Raw genomic sequence first — 14,487 nt, 5'->3', positions numbered from 1 at the left:
TTGGGAAAGGAGAAGGGGATAGCAGGAGTGGCAGAGCCACCTCTTACCCCTCAGTTTTGTTAAATGACCGCTCCAAAAAAATTCTAAAGATTTGTTTAAAAAAATGTCAGACTGAACCATTTCAATATTTGAGGGAGAGGTAAACAATTCATTGACAATTATGTAACTTTGCTGAATATTTTGGTCAACTCTAATGTGTAGTTTTTTTTATAAAAGTTGCAGCTGAAAAATTTTGCTCAGCTTTGATACACATATGAGCATGGGGATAGCCAATAAACTTACAAGGATAAACCAAATTCTACCATACCTTTGGATTTGTTTTTATTCATCTTATAAGCCGTTTTTTTAACCTCTCTTCACCTTGTGATATTCAAGTATTGTACATTCTTCTAATACATATTAAAACTCACAGGCAGTTGGAAAATGCTGGAAAGCAATCTTTTCTAAAACCTGTTAAGTGTTTGCCTTGTCTTTTCTCCAGTTATTCCCCAAAAGACAATTTCTGAATGGAATCTTTGTATCTTAGCAGTTCCTTTATTTCTCACCTGAAGTAATAATTCCATGACATCACAATTAGTTGCTGTAGAAAAGATAAAATATACAAAGAATTATGGCTCAAATAAGGAAAGCAGCAGGAGCAAATAAAGGCCTTATCAAATAATAATCCTATTATTGTGCAAATGCCTGTGAACGCACTCCTGAAATTCTTACTCTGTTTAACCATATCATGGAATTCATGAGTTGTTTTGTTTTAGGGAGAGGGAGGATTACCCTGATCAAGAGTTTCAATTAAATATTAGCAGAGTGTCATGCGCTATAACAAAAATTCATAAAGATTTCCCTAAGGCATCTGGCAGTGACTCCTTGACACATTTAATCACATAGCAAGCGCTGTAGTATCTTTTTCCTCCTTCTATGGAAAGCTTAATCAATTTATTCTTCTTTATGACAAGTATCTCCCCTCTTCACTTCCTCTGTAAAAAACAAGACTGTCGATGATCACATATGCATGTTTCCTGGTATCTTCAAAGCACAGATCTGTGTGGAGGTGCCATGCAAGAAAGATGTTGCTATGGCACTTACTCTATTATGACGATACCAGCGCAGCACTTTGTTTAGAAGTCAGGTTGGAAATGGCTAGGGGCATGTATCTGAAATTAGTCTGCATCGTTGTGTGGCTTAATAAACTAAACCTGTTACATACACTTCACCAAGAACACTTCTTTTTTATGTTACGAACCTGTGCCTTGGTGGAAGGCTACTCCCTTCTTTGCAGGGTCAGATTTGTGTACGGAGAGAAGACGCTAATGATTGTAAATCTGGCACTTGGTAATTACTGGTTCCGTGAACTACCATAAACAAGATCTATAGCCCTGAACAACTGTTACACAAATCAGTTTTAGTCTGTTTTAACTGTCATGTCTACTGCAATATTTCTCCAAATTCTACCAACATAAAATTCAATTAGGGAATACATACCAGGAGTTCTTGAAACTTAATTCTGGGGAATATGAGTTTTACCTGAGGAGGAAATTTTTTTCTGATTCTTGAAAGCTGATTCTCTTTTATCCCTCACCATTCTGATTAGAGATTCTGATATGACTCTTAATTTTTGTATTTGGTTTGCCATCCAAGAGGAGTTGGTATTCTTTGAAGTAAGGGATAAATGCCATGGGCTAGAGCCCATACATATCAGAACTGAGTAATCTTGGTAGGGATTACCAAGCGACATGATACATTTCTGTCTGTTTTGCTGCTCTTCATTCTCTGAGCAAAGATTTGCTGAATTGTGCATATGGTAGTGGTGAGAGAACAGCATTAGTTAAATGTAATGATCAAGAGATTAATAGCACTACTTATCCACAAATTAGCACAAATAGTAACACTTTGCACACTGCTCCACCAATGGGTCTGAACTTTAGTAATGAATGTAGGTCGTTTTCCTTGCCATGCAGTCATTGCCCACTGGAATAAAGTAAGTAAAATCCCTTCATTTATACATGCCTTCATTAGTAAACTTGCTTAATTTGGTTAACTGGCCAGAACATAAGAATGACCATACTGAGTCAGACCAAAAGTCCTTCTAGCTCAGTATCCTGTCTTCTGATAGTGGCCAATGCCAAAGGCCCCAGAGGGAGTGAACAGAACAGGGAATCATCAAGTGATCCCTCAACAGACATCCATTTCCAGCCTCTGACAATCAGAGGCTAGGTATACCATTCCTACCCATCCCGGCTAACAGCCATTGATAGATCTAACCTCCATGAATTTATATAGGACACCCAAAAGTTAGGGTTCTCCCATGCTCGGGGACAACCAAAACCTCCCATGCTCGGATCATATCAAACAAGGATCAAGTTTTATAAACCCAATGATCTAAGGGAAGAAAAGTAGTTGAGTGAAAAGCTGGTGTGCGATATAGCTGAAATGTATCCAAGATGAAATATAGCTAAGGAGGAAGAAGAAACCTGGCTGACAAGATTAGAGCCTTTCATTTATTACAAATTCTATTGTTGCTCATCATCTGGGTAGTTTACATGTATAAAGCTGCCAAACTGTTTTATAATAGCTGACTTTTATTTTAAGAAAACCCTTCCCTTTTCTTCCCTCCCCACTCCGTTCCATAATTAACATCACATTGTTCTGACGATGAATACAAGATCTGACAGAGGCCTAGCCAAGCAGACACAGTGACTTCAACAGAGACAGAAATAAGTTAATGCCTATGCGTTCAAAATCCAAACCTGAAATTCCTTAGGCTCAGTTCTGACAAACTGACTGACACAAATTGAGTTATGAAAAGGTCTCTGGGCAATCCACAGAGAAAACCCAGAAAGGATAAATCCCAGCTCTGATATCAGTGGATCATAACGCAAAAAATGAAAGAAAAAAATAGAAGGAAATAGGATATTATGTACATGTATGCAATTTTCAGACTGTGTGATTTGATAATGGTTTGTTACGATTTTTTTCTACCATTTGGCTGCATTTCCCCATTTCCCAGGAAGCCAGCAGAATTTTTCATCTCCAAAGCACTTTCAGTTTGACTTTTTAAAATAGGCATAGAAAATATTGAACACTCCTAATAAAGCTTTTACACTAGAAAATGAGTTAGGTTCCTGGAAAAGCAGCACATTGATGCAGAAAGTGCAGTTTTCATATTGTGGCAGATACCACGGTCTAATGCTTCTGGGATCATCCCAAATTGAATGGCCTCAAGTCTGATAGTAGCAAGTTGATGTAAGAATTACAACATATTCCACTCAGGGTTTCAATTTGGTTAGTCATGCCAAGTCAGTGATGGAGATTTTGTTTATTATTAATGTCATCTTTTGCTGGGAATCCAGGCCTGTGTGAGTATGCACCCAAGCCCCACTGTGGCTATGTCTAGACTGCAGGCTTCTTTCGAAAGAGGCTCTTTCGAAAGATCGCGTCTAGACTGCAGGTGGATCTTTCGAAAGAGAAATCCGCTTTTTCGAAAGAGAGCACCCAGCGAGTCTGGATGCTCTCTTTCGAAGACGGCCTCTTTACATTGAAGAACGCCTTCTTTCAAAAGAGGAACTTTCGAAAGAAGGCGTTCTTCCTCGTGAAATGAGGTTTACCGCCATCGAAAGAAAAGCCGCGTTCTTTCGAAATAATTTCGAAAGAACGCGGCTTGAGTCTGGACGCAGGGGAAGTTTTTTCGGGAAAAGGCTACTTTTCCCGAAAAAACCCCTGAGTCTGGACACGGCCTATGAGACTGCAATGCCTGAAAACCACAGGAGAGCCCATAAGGTCACACTTTTTCCAGTCTCAATGAAGCATCTCCAGCGTGTAGAGCTTGGTTTGAGGATAGAGCTTGAGGATACCACCACCACTTTTTCCATGTGCCCTCATTCTTTCACTTCTTGTTACATAACAATCAGGTGGTGAGGCGAGGACATGGGAGGAGCTGAAATTAAAACAGAGATAAGTCACAAATTCTAAACAGGTGTATTTTAAATTGCAATGAGTGAAACACCAAATCCTATTAATAGAAATGCAGTTAATAAAAAACAAAAAACAAAAAATATGACAAGAAATGGAAAATGTATTGCCTGTGTTAGATCAGTATCTCAACTGTTTGGGAAGGTAGATTCAAAAAGGATGTACTGGTAAAAAAGAAAGTGCTGGAACTTCTATTATACTCGCCCATGATGAAGAGATGGTTGGTCAAACGCAAATGGTGCTGCCACCATTTGTACCAGATCTCAACACCATTCATTCATATTTGTCCCAGCTACCTCACAGCCATGAGGAAAGGGCAGCTGGTACAAACCCAAATGGTGCTGCAACCCCTAAAGTGGGCAACCAAATTCTACCCCTTAACATAGGAGCCACTGCTGTGTGGTGTTTGTGGCAAAACCTTCATCTCCACCCTCTTTTTCTCTCCAAGGAGTCTTCCCTTCACACCAGACCAGGATTAGGATTGCAGTGTCAGTATGGAAGGTCTTGTTGGGGGTGGTCATTGACCTCTCAGCAGGGCAGAGGAGGTAAAGGGCACTGGCCTATGATTCTGAGCCTCCCCTGTTTGGGTTGCAAAAAAACCCAAAATGCAGTTGGTGGATCACCTTAATAAAAGGTTTGGGAACCACTGCTGCAGACGGTCTCCAGTTTTACCCCCCAAAATAAATTCTGTACAATGTTAAATTAACAGGACCCAACAAAGTGGAATTAGTGCAGGAAGTTTCTACATTAAAAAGCAAAATGTTTGTGGCCTGGATGTCAGAACTGAGAGAGTTAAGAATCCCTCCTTCCCTGGGTTACAGCCTCACTTGTGAGCCTTTCTGTCAATGACAAACTGCCTGTAGCTGTCATACTATTTCCATTACCTTCTCTCAGGGCCTCTTAGGAGATCAATTTGTGACCCCCTCCAAGGGGCTACTAACCTTCTTCCATGTCTTTAAAAACAAACAATAGACCAAATCCGTCTGTCATAATTCCTGTTAAACTCCCACTGACTTCAGCTCTTCCTGAATAATGATTGCAGTTTTGGTGCATTATCCTTCTGAGGCACCTCATTAGGGGGCTCTAAATAGGAAGAATGTTTATGTTGCTATGAAAAACACACAGAATTCAAATATGTAATTGTTAAAGCAAATTAAGTAGCTTTAACATATTTTTCACCATGCTGAGGATTTTGAGCCAAGTGCAGCTACAGAAATCAACAGAAAAGAACCCAGTAGTAACATTATGAGTGTGCATTTTGCAAATAAATACTTCAGGAAAGCATAACCATTAAAATTATGCATATTTCAGTTAACCACATGCTAAATTGTTAATTTTCATTCTGATTGCATTATGAATAGTATCAGTAATGCAACGGGGCATACCCCTTGCTCTTCAATATTATTGATTTACTGACAAATATTATGTGAATATCTACTAATTTAATACACTTGTCAGTAAAGGTATTCATCTATGACATTTTATATAATTGGGCTGTCTGCAGCAATGTGTCAAATTTGTGGTGCAAGCCATAAATCTCCATATTTAGGTTTTTCTGCTTATTTGTATTAACACAATAGTTTGGACAATGGACAAAGTACACCATTGTATTAGTGTGTATAGACTGGGGCTGTTATTTATCATTACTATGCAGAAATTAGAGCAAAAATATACATTAATAAAAATACAAACAAACAGAGGCCCTTCTTGTTTAATATGATCTATTTGAGACCGCATTTGGTATAGGGACTTGTTTTGATAAGGAGTAAGAAAAAGGAATGTGTACAAGAAGTTCTCAGCAAGTCTTAAAATTGACTAAGGGTACGTCTAGACTACAGGCTTTTGTCGACAGAAGTTTTGTCGACAGTATCTGTCGACAAAACTTCTGTCGACAAAGAGCGTCTAGACACATTCAGTTCTGTCAACAAAGCAAGCTGCTTTGTCGACAAAACTCTGTAGTCTAGACACACCTTAAGTCCTGTCAGACAAACTCTCCAGAACCATTACCATGGCTGACTGTGCAACACCAGTTAAAATAAGAGAACACAGTGAAATCAAACTTCCACGATGCACTATCACTAGGGAAAGAGCTGAAAAAGAGCATGGTAACCCTAAGGGAAATTAGGTTAATTAAAAACCAGTCAGTTTCCTTTGTTGAGGATTTGGATGACTAAGGCTGTCTGTACATGTGGCGCTGTTAGGAAGCTGGGTATAATATTTCCATAGTTAGATTAAGTGTGTCTGGAGACTTGGATGACCAAACTAGACAAATCAGAGAAATTGGGGCCAGAGCCTCAGCTAGGGTTAGACAATTTATCTCCATTGACTATGCCAATTTACACCAGCAAGTGCTGATATTGTTGATTTGATTAATTGACCGACTGTCTAACTCTGATTCAGCAGTGTCTAGCCCAGAAGACAAATTCAAGTGTAAATCCACAGTCTGAAATGTTGGGCATCTGTGATTTAATCTATAATCCACTGAGAAATGTCATCATAACCCTTTGGATGAAGGATTGTGTTCATAGATTAAATAAGCTCTTCTAGAAAATAAATTAAAAATCTACAGCACTTCCACAGTTGAGCTTATAACTCTTGAGAGAGGAGCAGAGCACTTGTCTCCTTTGAAGTTGCACAAGGTTTCCTATCTGGGGCTACATCTCGACTATCTGCGGTTTCCAAAAGAAGATATGCAAATTAGGCATTAATTTGCATATCTTCTTCCAATCCCTTTTTCAGAAGAGTTTTTAAAAAAAAGCAGTCTAGATGGGGGCTTTTGCATGAAACCCCCTTTTTCGAAAGAACCCTGTAAATCTCATTTTATGTACACCGCAGTAGAAAGAAGTCAATTTTTCTTGGTGCATGTATGAAGTGTCAGTTTTCAGTTATGTGCGGTCTGAAGTGCATCATTAGAAACAACTTTCCTCACCAAGACAACCATTCTTTCAGATTATTTGAATCTTCGTTTTTGTTGTTGTTTTCCATCTGAAAGTATGATTTTTGTCTTTACACCCGCTCCTGAGCCAAAGTATTTTGAAAGAAAGTCTGTGGACATACAATCTTCGCTCAGAATTTCCTGACTTTCAGACATTTGATTTTATTGCAATGTCTGATTCTTGCCTACAAGCTGAACAAAATTTCATTCTTGGCTGGGAATAGACAAGCCATAGACAACCAAGCAGTCCCTTCCATGTATAATTTTTGTAAAATTTGTTAATATTCACTGAAGCAGGTATGAGGGAGTGCTGAGGCACCCCAAGTTTTGCACCTGGCTTCCCCACACCTGGGGACTAGACCCATTGCTGGCTCTTTCAGTCCCATGTCCTAGCCTTTGGGCAGCCCCTGTGAGGTCCTGCTTGCCCCATGTGCTTTTCCACCCCCGGAGTCCTGCTGTTCAGTGACCCCACGGACCCTCTAGAAATAGCTAAACTTAGAATAATAGCAAACAATTTCCAAACCTGCAATCAAAGACACAGATGTAGAAAGATAATACTTCCATATACATTTAATTTTGACTTAACCTATAGTCCACCATTTCTTGAGTTTATGTTCTTCTATTTTAGTACAAGTGTATCTAAGGATGAGACACACTATCTCACTTAACGGTTTGACAAGTATAATTTAAATTCCACATAGCAATATTTCTTGCTAACCACCCTCCATTTCACCCGAAATATTCAAGAAAATAACCATGAGATAAGTTCCCCAAAAGTCAGTCATTAGATTGCCTTTTTTGGGGGGTGGAGTGGGTGATTAAAGCTACTCAGCATGATTTCACTTTACAATTCCTAAAATGTAGGTATCTGGAGAAATTAAGAATGCCAGCAACCATTAATAAGTCTCACAGAGGGAGCTGTGTTAGTCTGTAACTTTAAAAACAAGTAATCTTGTGGCATCTTAGAAACTAACAAAAAATAGATAGTAGCATGAGGAAGCTCATCATCTGATTAAGTGGATTGTGCCCATGAAAGTTCATGACACTCTCTCTATTTATTTTTGTTAGTCTCTATGGGTATGTCTACACTACCACCCTAGTTCGAACTAGGGTGGTTAATGTAGGCAACCGGAGTTGCAAATGAAGCCCGGGATTTGAATTTCCCGGGCTTCATTTGCATATTGCCGGGCGCCGCCATTTTTAAATGTCCGCTAGTTCGGACTCCGTGCCCGCGGCTACACGCGGCATGAACTGGGTAGTTCGGATTAGACTTCTTATTCTGAACTACCATTACTCCTCGTGGAATGAGGTGTACCGATAGTTCAGAATAGGAAGCCTAATCCAAACTACCTAGTTCGTGCCACGTGTAGCTGCGGGCACGGAGTCCGAACTAGCGGACATTTAAAAATGGCGGCACCCGGCAATATGCAAATGAAGCCCGGGAAATTCAAATCCCGGGCTTTATTTGCAACTCTGGTTGCCTACATTAACCACCCTAGTTCGAACTAGGGCGGTAGTGTAGACATACCCACAGATGCCACAGGACTACTCATTGTTTTTTAACAATTATTAAAGATAGTACTCATACAGAAGCACCTGCCATCCTGAGAGTGGTAACAGGCAGCTTTACTCCTAAAAAAAACCACTGTCTGCTTCCACTCCTTTAGCTGTGGGAGAGAGGCTGATTACTACATCACTATTAAAATTGTAGGGTAAACTGAGGCAGCCCTAAATGTGCTAGTAGGCCTCTAAACAGCATGACTCCATTCTAGGATTAAGGCCTGGGAACACCACAGTCAGGATAAGAGCTGAAGGCAGTGAAACGACTCTGGGCACCATAGCAACCACATTCTAAGACACTCGGACAGGACTCCAGTTAGTAACGTAACACATTTTGCTTAAGATAACATTCATAAATTTGCTTAACTGTCTTGCTTCACTCCTAGATAATGAGCCTGAGAACCAAGCGCTGCACCAACTCAAGGGCATACCTGCTTGCTATAGAAACATCATCATCAATGCCGACTAAAATGTTATTACTGTTTTGCTGACATGTTTTGGCATTTGAACAATAACCACCTGTATATTAATTAATGAGTTGTTACTTTGCAATGGGCGGAGATATTATGTAATCTTTAGTAGTTCTATTGGCTTATGTGCTCATTTCGTCTTGCTGTTAGACCTACCAAATCATTTTTCCTCCGTCCACCTGCTGACTATATAACCTATTGTGTTGTGTTAATTAACCAGTGTTCACCAGGGTAACCCCTGTGTGTCACTCCATCAGCTGGTGTATAATAAATCCTCCACTTGTTTTCACCTGCATCCAGAGCTTATTTTGAAATCTGTACTCCTGCTTTCTTTGGGGAATAATGCTAATTTCAAAATAGTTATTTCAAAATAGCAGTAGTGGTGGATGGTGCTGCTATTTCAAAACAATTACTCTAGAGTAATTCAAACTTATTACTCCCCAGTGCTTCCTGGGGCTCTAAGTCAAAGTGGCATGTCCACATTAATGGACTAATTTCAAGGCTTCCCCATAGTGAGGACACGCTATTTTGATTTTGTTATTTTGGGGAGTTATTTCAAAATAATAGCTTATTTTGAAATCTGTACTCCTGCTTTCTTTGGGGAATAATGCTATTTTGATTTTGTTATTTTGGGAGTTATAAAATTTATTTTAGTTATTTCAAAATAATTTCCTAGTGTAGACAAGAAGCCTAACTTTAAGTGTCAGAAACCTGTCAGCACTGATATGTGCACTATTTTCATTTAGCTAATACACACACAGAGTCCCTTCTCATTTCTCGAAGATTTAATAGACAGTACTGAAAACACATCTGATTAGTAAAACCTCATTCCTTTTGCAAGTTAACATCTCTACAGAAATTATCACCAGAGTACTGTAGCTAATATTAAGTGTTTCATGAAAGATTAAAATTAAACTTGTCAAGAGAACAAAGTATTTTACTAATACATTATTCTTTCATTGTTTATTCAAACTGCCGATAGGGCAAATAATGAAGAATTTATTATAAAAATGGCTGAATTATTCATACAATAGCATCATTTTGAAGAGCAGATCTGAGACCATTTTATAATAGAGAAATTTATTTTTAAAGGCCATGCAGCAGTGCACAATTGTCAACTTTCGCTAATGCAGTAGATTTCTCTGATTACAATGACAAAGTCAGTTATACTATAAGACCAAAATTGAAAGGATACATTTTTCATCTAATAAATGTATAACTCCATGGATGTCACATTGCTAGTTGTGCTAAATTTGCTAAAGAAAGATCAGAAACACTCAAAAGTGTGGAAGAGATTGCAAACTGTTCCAGACTTACAAACAAAACCTCTAGACTCCTCCCTGTTTATTTATCTGTACTTCATGTTCATATTTCAAGATCTTGCCAACAGTGATTTTTATCTTTAATCCAACCCCCAAAATAGTTTACCCTTTAATCTGAGCCATTGCAGCAGCACCAGCAAGTGTGAAGGGGGCAAACTAAAAAAAGATAGAAAATTCACACAAAGTAAATTCTAGTTGCCTTTGCTGTTTAATCTAAAGCATTTTGCAGAAAGTTTTGTTGTGTTGGAAATTTGAAATGGCCAAAAACAAAAACAATCTCCTGAGTAGCAGTTACTCTTCCCTTTCTCTCATTTTAACCCTCCATCGCCCACATAAAAATTGGCGATTTTTTCTTCCACCCAGTTGTAGTGAGAAATCCTAACTAAGTGCCAAGAAGTCTGAGAATATGTTATAGAAATGGTCCCTTAGAATTAGAATGGAGACAGCACTCTGTTGGGAAACCTTTTCTCCAAACTGTCCTGTGCATATAAGCAGTGGATGGCAGCCTTCACAGCGGTTAGAAGAGTAAAACCTACCATAAAATGCCCTTACACATAAAGAAAATATTGACATCTACAACACAGCGTATCTGGCCAACAAAACTAGGACATTCTATGCCTTTCTTTAGAATGTTGCTAGTTTTCATAAGAACAGTCTTAGCAGGCCAACTGATGGGAAAGAGGGGGAGGCATAGAGGCAGGGGCTAAAGAAGGCAATTGCCCCAGTGCCTGGTGATACAAAGGGGCAGCAGGCTCCAAGATGCCACTGCTGCTACTGGAGAAGCAATGACAGCCAGAGCCCTGGGCCATTTAATTTGCTACTGGAGTGTTGTACCTCATGCTCCACATGGCTCTGAGGGCTGGTGAGGGGGCCTAGTGCCATGCTCCAGGTGGTGCTGAGGGCTGTCTGTCTGGTTCCACCCATTCTGCCCAAGGTCCCTCCCCTTTTGGGAACGCAGAGCTGGGACTTATCCCCAGCTTGCCCAGGGTCCTGTGGAAGCGATGGGCTCCCCGAGTCTTGGTCAACTCACAGAAAGCACATTAAGTTGTCAACCCTACCATTTGCACAAAGTTCTTAACATAGAGCATCTGTTCCATTTGGAAGGTAATAGGCAAAGAGCACGTCTATGAAACAAGACAGAAATCTCTTTTCTCAATGTCATGTAGACATGGACACTCATATTAACCCTTACTTAGTCATCCTGAGAAATCGGAAGCAGAGAAGAGAGAAATGGACATTTGCCTCTTCATAGTTAGGATTAGTAAAAATCTCATTGAGTGGTTAGGTTCAGGGTGTGTTATATAGTAGGCAGTAAATATTTTTATACAGCCCAAAAATTTGCTAGGTGCTTTGAAGAGCAAATGAAAAATTAAAAACATGATAAGTTATTTAAGACATGAGTAATCTAAATTTTAGGGTGCCACTACCATATTCCAGTGGTGGCAGTAAGGAAGTTCAGCAAGTCACAAAGTACAAACACAACATAGTACGAACTCAATTGCTCAGTCTAGCTTCTAAACATGTTGATATTTCCATTATGTATTAGAACTGAAAAACATACTTCTTAACAGAATTCTGTTCTTAAGAGGTGGTAGATATACAAGTAGAAATTAATGATCCCTCAGGCTAAATGCAGCTGTACCATGACCCCAAAAGGCCACCATAATGACCCCAAATCCCTGGCATTTCTGCACTAATCAGACAGAGTGTATTTTCCAGGGGTATGCTCACAATACATTACATGCACTGGAGAACTGTAGAGAGTGCTGAAGAAAAGCCGGTCAAAATGTGATTTTTACAGTTCATGAGAAATTTAATCTTTTCAAAATTTTGGTTTGTTCTGAATCAGAAACTATCTGGCTCAGGGGCCTAGAAGCTTGGTGTCTCTGCTGTCCAGCCTTGCCAGGACAGTCCTCATGGCCGGGCTAGAGACCGTGAGAGCCTCTCCCACGACTTCTTATCTCCCAGCTCCACAGTAGTGAACCTGGAAGCCACAGCCCACAGGCTTTGTGGAGCCACAAACCACGACTCCGTTAAAGTGATGACTCCGAGAGCTAATAGGATCTTGGTTCCATGAGCGGGAGCCCACAAATCCTTCCATGATAGAATTGCCCCAGAGCCTGAGGTGCCTGGCTCCTGTGCAGATCACATGGCAGAACCATCCTAGCATCCATCACAACCATGTCAGAGATTTGATGAACACTTCTGAAACCCAATTTGCTTTTGCAAGAAAATTTTTGCAAAGCTTGGCGAACTGGATTTTCCAACAAAATATGTAGCTGAAAAATCCCCCTCCCGCATCACCTCCCTCTCCTCCAAACTCAAAATAGGCCTCCATTTCTTTCTCTCTCAGCCATGCATGCCCACACAATCTGTACCCTGCTACATCCCATTCCATTGATGCTGGTTCCTGACTCCTGGGGACAGGGTCAGTAACTAGAAACAGGAATAAGTAGGTCACTTAAAGATCAAACACTATTAGGAGTATATAGATAGCCCAGTGCTGCTTCAGGAAAAAAAAAATCCTTAGAATTAGTTTGTTCCCAGATGTTTAAAAGCTAACATGTAAATGAGGGAGTTTTCATATATCACTTTTACAATCCTGCCTTTGTTGTCTCCCTAATTCCCAATCTACATTCTCTTTTTAATATTAACAGCTGTGAATACAAGTTAACATTTCTTCCTTCTACTTTATTAGCAGAATTATCAATATCATTTCAGGAATGAATAGTTGCATTATTACAATGCTGGCAAAACACCCTGCTTAATGCATATTAAATTCTGAAGCCTCATGCAGAGAATTCTTCCCAGATCTTATGCAATTTAGCATCCTTAGATATTTGACCTTTTGTGCTTATCGATACTTCACTTTGCACATACAATTTTGTAGGTGATGAAAAATATTTTAGCTTTTTTTTTTCTCACCTCAGTTTTGTATAGAATTTTAGTTGGTAGCAATAAAGTTATTCCATGCTGAGTAACTAAGCAATACATACTGAATCAAAGAACTTGAGCTCTTTTTACTTGTAGCTGATTGTATGCATTCCTTCTGAATCCAATTAAAGCTTCTTAAATTTTCCCTAAAGTGAGTGTAAAACATACTCAGGGGCTTAAATATTTAGTAGCACAGATCCATAATAAAGCATGAAGTCACTAATTTTTAAATACAAATTGCTGTGAAATGGACTGGTAAGGTATACTTGTAGCTGAACAAGAGTAGAGTTGCAACATAATAAGAGCAACTACACTGAGGCGAGGCCAGATCTAGCTCACTATTCTGTCTTTCAACAGTGGCCTATGCCAGGTGCTTCACAGGGAATTAACTGAACAGGTGATCCATCCCTGTCACCCATTCCCAGCTCCAGGCAAAAAGAGGCTAGGGATATCATCTCTGGCCATCATGGCTAATAGCCATTGATGGAACTATCCTCCATGAATTTCTCTAGTTCTTTTTTGAACCCTGTTATAGCCTTGGCCTTCCCAACATCCTCTGGCAAAGAGTTCCACAGGTTGATTGTGTGTTTTGTGAAGAAATACTTTCTTCTCTTTGTTTTGAACCTTCTGCCTACTGATTTCAATAGATAACCCATGGTACATGTGATTGGAAAATGACTAACACTTCATATTTACTTTCTTTGCATTAGGTATGAGTTTGTAAACCTCTATCATATCCCTTCTTAGTAGACTTCTTCCCAAGCTGAAAAGTCCCAGTCTTATTACTGTCTTCATACAGAAGCTGTTCCATACCCCTAAACGTTTTAGCTGCCTCTTTGTGAAACTTTTCCATTTCCAGTATATCTTTTAAAAGACAGGGCAACCACATCTGCACACAGTATTCAAGGTGTGGACCTACATGGATTTGTATAGAAGACATAATGATATTTTGTCTTATTATCTATCCCTGTTTAACAATTCCCAATATGTTGATATAAAAGTCATTTTCCTAGAACAACGAGAAGTCCTGTGGCACTTTATAGTTTTGGGAAGTCACAGGACTGCTCGTTGTTCTTGCAGATTCAGACTAACACGACTTCCCCTCCGATACTTGGTTCCTAGAACACTTATTGAATTGAGGAATTCTGCTATCTCCCATCCACATTTAGTGTTTATTTTTAATCATATTGTTAGGGAATAGGCACAATGATGTCTAAGAAAGAGCATTCAAAGGCCCACTGGTATCACCACCTATTGCTAAGCTATGGATAGTTATCAAGACAACTGATGCAAGCTACCA

Source organism: Pelodiscus sinensis, chromosome 2 (assembly GCF_052426305.1).
Source record: "Pelodiscus sinensis isolate ZL-2025 chromosome 2, ASM5242630v1, whole genome shotgun sequence".
Taxonomy (NCBI): Eukaryota; Metazoa; Chordata; order Testudines; family Trionychidae; genus Pelodiscus; species Pelodiscus sinensis.
Note: the sequence above shows the minus strand (reverse complement) of the source record.